Genomic DNA, 6,000 nt, shown 5'->3' with positions numbered 1-6,000 from the left:
GAAGGAGGGAAGGAGGGAAGGAGAGAAGGAGGGAGGGAGGGAGGGAAGGAGGAAGGGAGGGAGGGAGGGAGGGAGGGAGGGAGGGACTAAGATCAAATGAGCACTACCATTCCTGGTATCAATAGTCCTATGATTCCATAATAATAGTAGCAGCCAGCATTTATTTTTCCTTATTAGAATCTAAGCTCCTTGAGGGAGTGAGACTATCTTGCTCAATTTGCATCCTCTAGTAAATGAGATTATCCTAAACAAGGACCCCACCCCATTTAAAATAAGCATGAACTGCCACCTGATAGCATTTATAAGGTGAGAGCATCCATTGTTGGCTAGCTATGAAGGTGCCCTTTCTTGGTACCAGAGGAATTCAGTTCCGATTGACTGAGGCACTGGGCAATGTCCTCTGGGGGCTGTGTAAATTAGCTGGAAAATGAAAATCCACTGGTGGGATAACTGATAGGAGTTAGGAATTACAGCCCTCGGAGGAGGGCAAAGCATTTTACTGGGAATGACCTCCTTCTCTTCTTGAGAATGGGATCATTGTTGGGAGAGCTAGGAGGGACTTTTGAGGTCATTTATCCCAGAGAGGTTGTGACTTGTCCAGGTTCCTGAAGCTAGACCAATATGAAGGCAGAATTTGAATTTAAATCTCCACTAAAGCAGGAATCTGCAAGGTTTTCTTAAGGAAGAACTCATTTGAATTCTACCACACTAAGTAAGTAACACCACAAAATATCAGCGATGAAAGGGAGCTCAGAGGCCATGGAAGTCAGACCAGTTCCAAATGAAGCTCTCTATTATGCAACAAATAAGTGGTTATCTGACCTTACCCTGAGGCTCTCCAGTGGAGGAGAGTCACTATCTCTAGGGCCATCTATTGTGCTTAGGGACAGCTCTACTTGTTAGAAGTTCTTCCTGATAGCCATCTTAAATGGACCACTATGTAATTTTCACTCTTTGTTCCTGGTTCAGCTCTTGTGGCCAAGTGGAAAATTTCCTGACAATTCCTCTTCCCTCCAGTAATTTCCTTCTTAATGATAGTATGGATATTAGAATCAATATATTTAAATATATTAATATATTTAAGTGTAATTTTAATAGGTTGTGTTCATTTCCTCCATTGTTATAATGTAGAGATAGACTTTGCCATTCAAAATTTTAGGGAAATGTTTCCATCACAAATGAAAAAAAGCAAAAACAAAACACATGTACCATCATCACTGGCTCCCATGTTCCTTAACACAACAGCTTTCTTCTGGAGTAGGTAGGTTGCAGTGGGATCTGAACACATTCACTTGCAGCTCACCCAGATTTATGTAACCACTTAACTCATCATTCTAGATTTAATTTTTGTCTTTTGGATTTGCATTGGTAGGATTATACTTCATTAGAATGAAAATTATTAGTGCCCCCTTCCCCTTAAATTCTGTGATTAATTTCTGAGGGAGCTTTGGGAATGGAGCAAGGCAATTGGAGTTGTGACTTGCCTAATGTCACACAGCTAGTAAGGTTTAAGTGTCTGAGGCTGGATTTGGCTTCAGGACCAGTTCTCTATCCACTGCACCAGCTAGCTGCTCTTTTTTGTTTGTTTGCTTTGGGTAATGGTGTTGGGGGGCGGGGATGGGGATAAGGAGAATACAGGTCTGCTGTTACGGAAGGAGACATGGCAGGGCTTTCTCTCTCGAATTTTCCCTCTCAAACAGAAATTGTTAGAGGGCCCAGACAGGAGGCATGCTGGTCCTGCTGCATTCCCTCTTACCACTGGGAATCTACTTTGTTGCTGCTATTGAGTCCTTTCAGTCCTCTCTGCCTCTTTGAGACCCCATACTGGAATGGCAAAGAATAGTTTGTTAGGTCCTTCTCCAGCTCATCTTACAAATGAGAAACTGAGACAAACAGGGTTAAGTGACTTGCCCAGTTAGTGTCTGAGCTGGGATTTGAACTCAGGTCCTCCTGATTCCAGGGTCCCTATGCCACCTTGGATACTAAACTACAAGAAAGGTTTAGATTTGCTGTTTCTGTTATGGATGAGAGAGAGATCTGCTTGGTCTATTGGACTAGAGCTGGTCCATTTCCGTGGGTCATCCTTTGGCTCCAGAAGAACATGAACCTCGTTGAGATGATACAGTGATTTCCTATTGGCTCAATTGTCATACATCAAAGATGAATGACCTCTAAGTCATGGGGGCAACCAAAGAAAGAACAATTAGGGCAACTCTCACTTCTTCTATTTCAAGGTTACAGAGCTGCTGATGGATTTGCTTACACTGTTCCTTCCTGCCGCACCTGCTGGACCCCGCTGGATGCTTCTTCAATGGGTGCTGCTTCATGGCTTGGCTAATGGAAGCTCACCAACTTTCTTCAGCTCTGGGTTCTGGGGAACTGCCCTGGGGAGATGGCCATGTACTTTCAGAAAGAGCTGGAGCCCATACTCAAGGACATAGGAGTTGAACCAGAACCCAGGTACTGAATTCCTTTCATCAACTCAACTCCACAGATGGATTAAAGACCAAAATTGGCTCTACTATAATGAAAATCTTGTCCTTCTAGTTCCTAAAATGTCCTGAAATGGATTAGGAGAAGGCTGGTCTGGAGGCACCACTCATGAACTTAGATTTTTTTTTTTATATAACTTTTTATTGACAGAACACATGCCTGGGTAATTTTTTACAACATTTTCCTTTGCACTCACTTCTGTTCCAACTTTTCCCCTCCCTGCTTCTACCCCCTCCCCCAGATGGCAAGCAGTCCTATATATGTTAAATAGGTCACATTATATCCTAGATACAATATATATGTGTAGAACCGAACAGTTCTCTTGTTGCACAGGGAGAATTGGATTCAGAAGGTATAAATAACTTGGGAAGAAAAACAAAAAAGCAAACAGTTTACATTCCTTTCCCAGGGTTCTTTCTTTGTGTGCAGCTGCTTCTGTCCATCATTTATCATTTAAAACTGAGTTAGATCTTCTCTTTGTCGAAGAAATCCACTTCCATCAGAATACATCCTCATGCAGTATCGTTGTTGAAGTATATAATGATCTCCTGGTTCTGCTCATTTCACTCAGCATCAGTTCGTGTAAGTCTCTCCAAGCCTCTCTGTATTCATCCTACTGGTCATTTCTTATAGAACAATAATATTCTATAACATTCATATATTTACCCAACTGTGATCCAATTAATGGGCATCCAGAAATTTCATTTATTCAAATACAAATGGACCACTCCAAGTTTTATATTCTATAATTTTTTAATGTGTCACCAGAGCTCTGAAAAGAGTAAATTAAAAAAAAGATTCTCTAATATCAGGAAAAACTTTCATATTCTGCTAGAATATGAGCTCTTTGAGGGTAGAAAGGTTTTATTTTTGTCTTTTTATCTGTAGGGTAGGTTCTTAATTGGTGCTAAATAAATGCTTCTAGATTAATAACAGTGAGAGCTGTCTCCAAAAGTGGAATGGGAAAGGAGTGAGTTTTTAATTCCTAGAGATCTTTGATCAAAGGCTGGAATGACTTGCTGGCCATGATGTGGAATGATTCTTCTTTAGGTCTGGATTGGATTAAGTGATCTCTGAGGTCCCTTCCAGATCAGAGACCTTATGCTAGCCTTGCATTTGTTTAGAGAAGGATCTGACAGCAGCAGCCCTCAAATGCAGAAAATAATGACAAAGTTATCCAAGATCATGACCTAGTTTTGGGAGTCAGTCCCTCTAACAATGAGTACTTCCAATCGCTCCCTGTGAGTTTCTCCTATTTTGAGAACTTTAAAAAATGGACAAGTGCCCTGAATTGCAGGAAAGGAACCTCAAATTCTTAAAGAAGAAAAGTGATTAAAAAGACAGGGCAGGGGAAGGAGTCAAGTCACTAAAGAGCAAAACTGGATGATTTCCAGACCCACCCACCATTTTAATCATCTAACTCTTTGTGGATGAGAATGTCTAAGTTTCCAATGGGTTTGTGATCTCACAATAGAGCTTCCCTTCAGTTATTCATTTATACCTCCTACCTGGATAATTCTTGTCTTCCTTGAAAATCACCACAGTACTAAGAGCTTAAATTTTTCTTGACATTAAGCATATCATTAACCATAATATAGTACAGCTTTAAAAAATTTTTTTTCTTTTTTTTTCTAATTTTTTTTTAAATTAGAAAAAATTTAGAAAATTTTAAATTAAAAAAAATTTTGGGGGGGGAGAAAGGTACAATTTCTTTTTTTTTTTAAGTTTGTTTATTTTTAATATACATTGTTTTATGAATTATGTTGGGAGAGAAAAATCAGGGCAAACAGGAAAAATCATGAAAGAGATAAAAAAAAAAACAGAAAAAAGAAGGGAACATAGCATGTGTTAATTTACATTCAGTCTCAGTTCTTTCTCTGGTTGCAGATGGCATTTTCTGTCCAAAGTCTATTGGGATTGCCTTAGATCACAGAACCACTGAGAAGAACTAAGTCTTTCATGGTTCATTATCACACGTTCTTGCTGTTATTGTGCACAATGTATTTATTCCTGGTTCTTCTAATTTTGCTCAGCATCTGTTCATGTAAATCTTTCTAGGCCTTTCTATAATCAGCTTGTTCATCATTTTTTTACAAAATAATAATATTCATTACCTTCAGATACCACAGCTCGTTCAGCTATTCCCCAGTTGATGGGTTCCTTTTCCAGTTCTTTGCTACCACAAAAAGAGCTGCTATAAACATTTTTGCACATATGGGTCCTTTTGCCCTCCTTTATGATTTTCTTGGGATACAGACCCAGTAAGATAAGGAAAAAAAATTAAAGGAATTAGAATAGGAAATAAAACTATCATTCTTTGCAGATGATATGATGGTATACTTAGAGAATCCTAGAAAATTTATTTTTTATACCCATTGCTTTATGAATCATGTTGGGAGAGAAAAATCAGAGCAAAAAGGAAAAACCATGGGAAAGAAAAAAGAAAAAAAAAAACAGAAAAAGGAAATGAACATAGTGTGTGTTGATTTACATTCACTCTCCAGTTCTTTTTCTGGATGCAGACGGCATTTTCTTCTAAAGTCTATTGGGATTGCATTGAATCACTGAACCACTGAGAAGAACCAAGTCTTTCATAATTGCTGTTATTGGGTACAATGTACTCCTGGTGCTGCTTGTTTTGCTCGACATCAGTTCATGTGAATCTTTCCAGGCCTTTCTATAATCAGCTTGTTCATTTTTTTATAGAACAATAATATTCCATCACCTTCATATGCCGACAGCTTGCTTTCTTAACAAACATAACATTTTTATTAATTTTTTCACATCACCGACATTTCCAAAACCCAGCGTCTAATTGAACCTACTTTGTAACTAAGGAAAACAAGTCAACACGATGACCTTGTCTGAGAGTGTGTGCCTTATTCTACACCTACAGGCCACCGCTTCTCAACCAGGAAGTTAGGTTCCATCATCTACCTTCCAGAGTCAGAAGCAGTCCTGTACAGCTTTCCCCCTTCTCCCTCCCCCTCTGGAAAATTTAGTACCTACTGAAAACATGGTAATGACACAGGATTGATGCATATCAGTCTCCCCTGTTGGCTGCACGAGGCTCCATGACAGGTGTCGTAAATCCTGCCAAGGCAGTGTCCCACTCCAGAAGATTTGAGGATGACAATTGATTACGAGTCACTTGCTGGGCATCTGTTACAAAATCACATTTGGGAGACTTCCCTAGTTCGGATTTTTAAAAAATTAAATCACTAACAAAACAGTTACTTGAAAACTGAGAGTTCTCTCCCCAAAGTACTATCACATCTTTCAGGGAATTGCTGTTTGTTCTAGCCCCAGAGGTCAGGGCTAGGAAACAGCCAAGTATCTCAACCCACTAAATGCTAATACTGGGGATACAAGATACAGGTGAAGACAGTTCCTGCCCTCAAACGGGACAGACAACACCAAGTGGGTGTTGGGAAGGCCAACTGAGCCAGAGAGCAGATGATTGTCCCCAGCCTTTCTAGAAGCAAAGACAGAGTTGGTTTAGTTATC

Source organism: Antechinus flavipes, chromosome 5, assembly GCF_016432865.1.
Source record: "Antechinus flavipes isolate AdamAnt ecotype Samford, QLD, Australia chromosome 5, AdamAnt_v2, whole genome shotgun sequence".
NCBI classification, from domain to species: domain Eukaryota; kingdom Metazoa; phylum Chordata; class Mammalia; order Dasyuromorphia; family Dasyuridae; genus Antechinus; species Antechinus flavipes.
The sequence above is the reverse complement of the archived record's forward strand: the minus strand, read 5'-3'. Positions refer to the sequence as shown.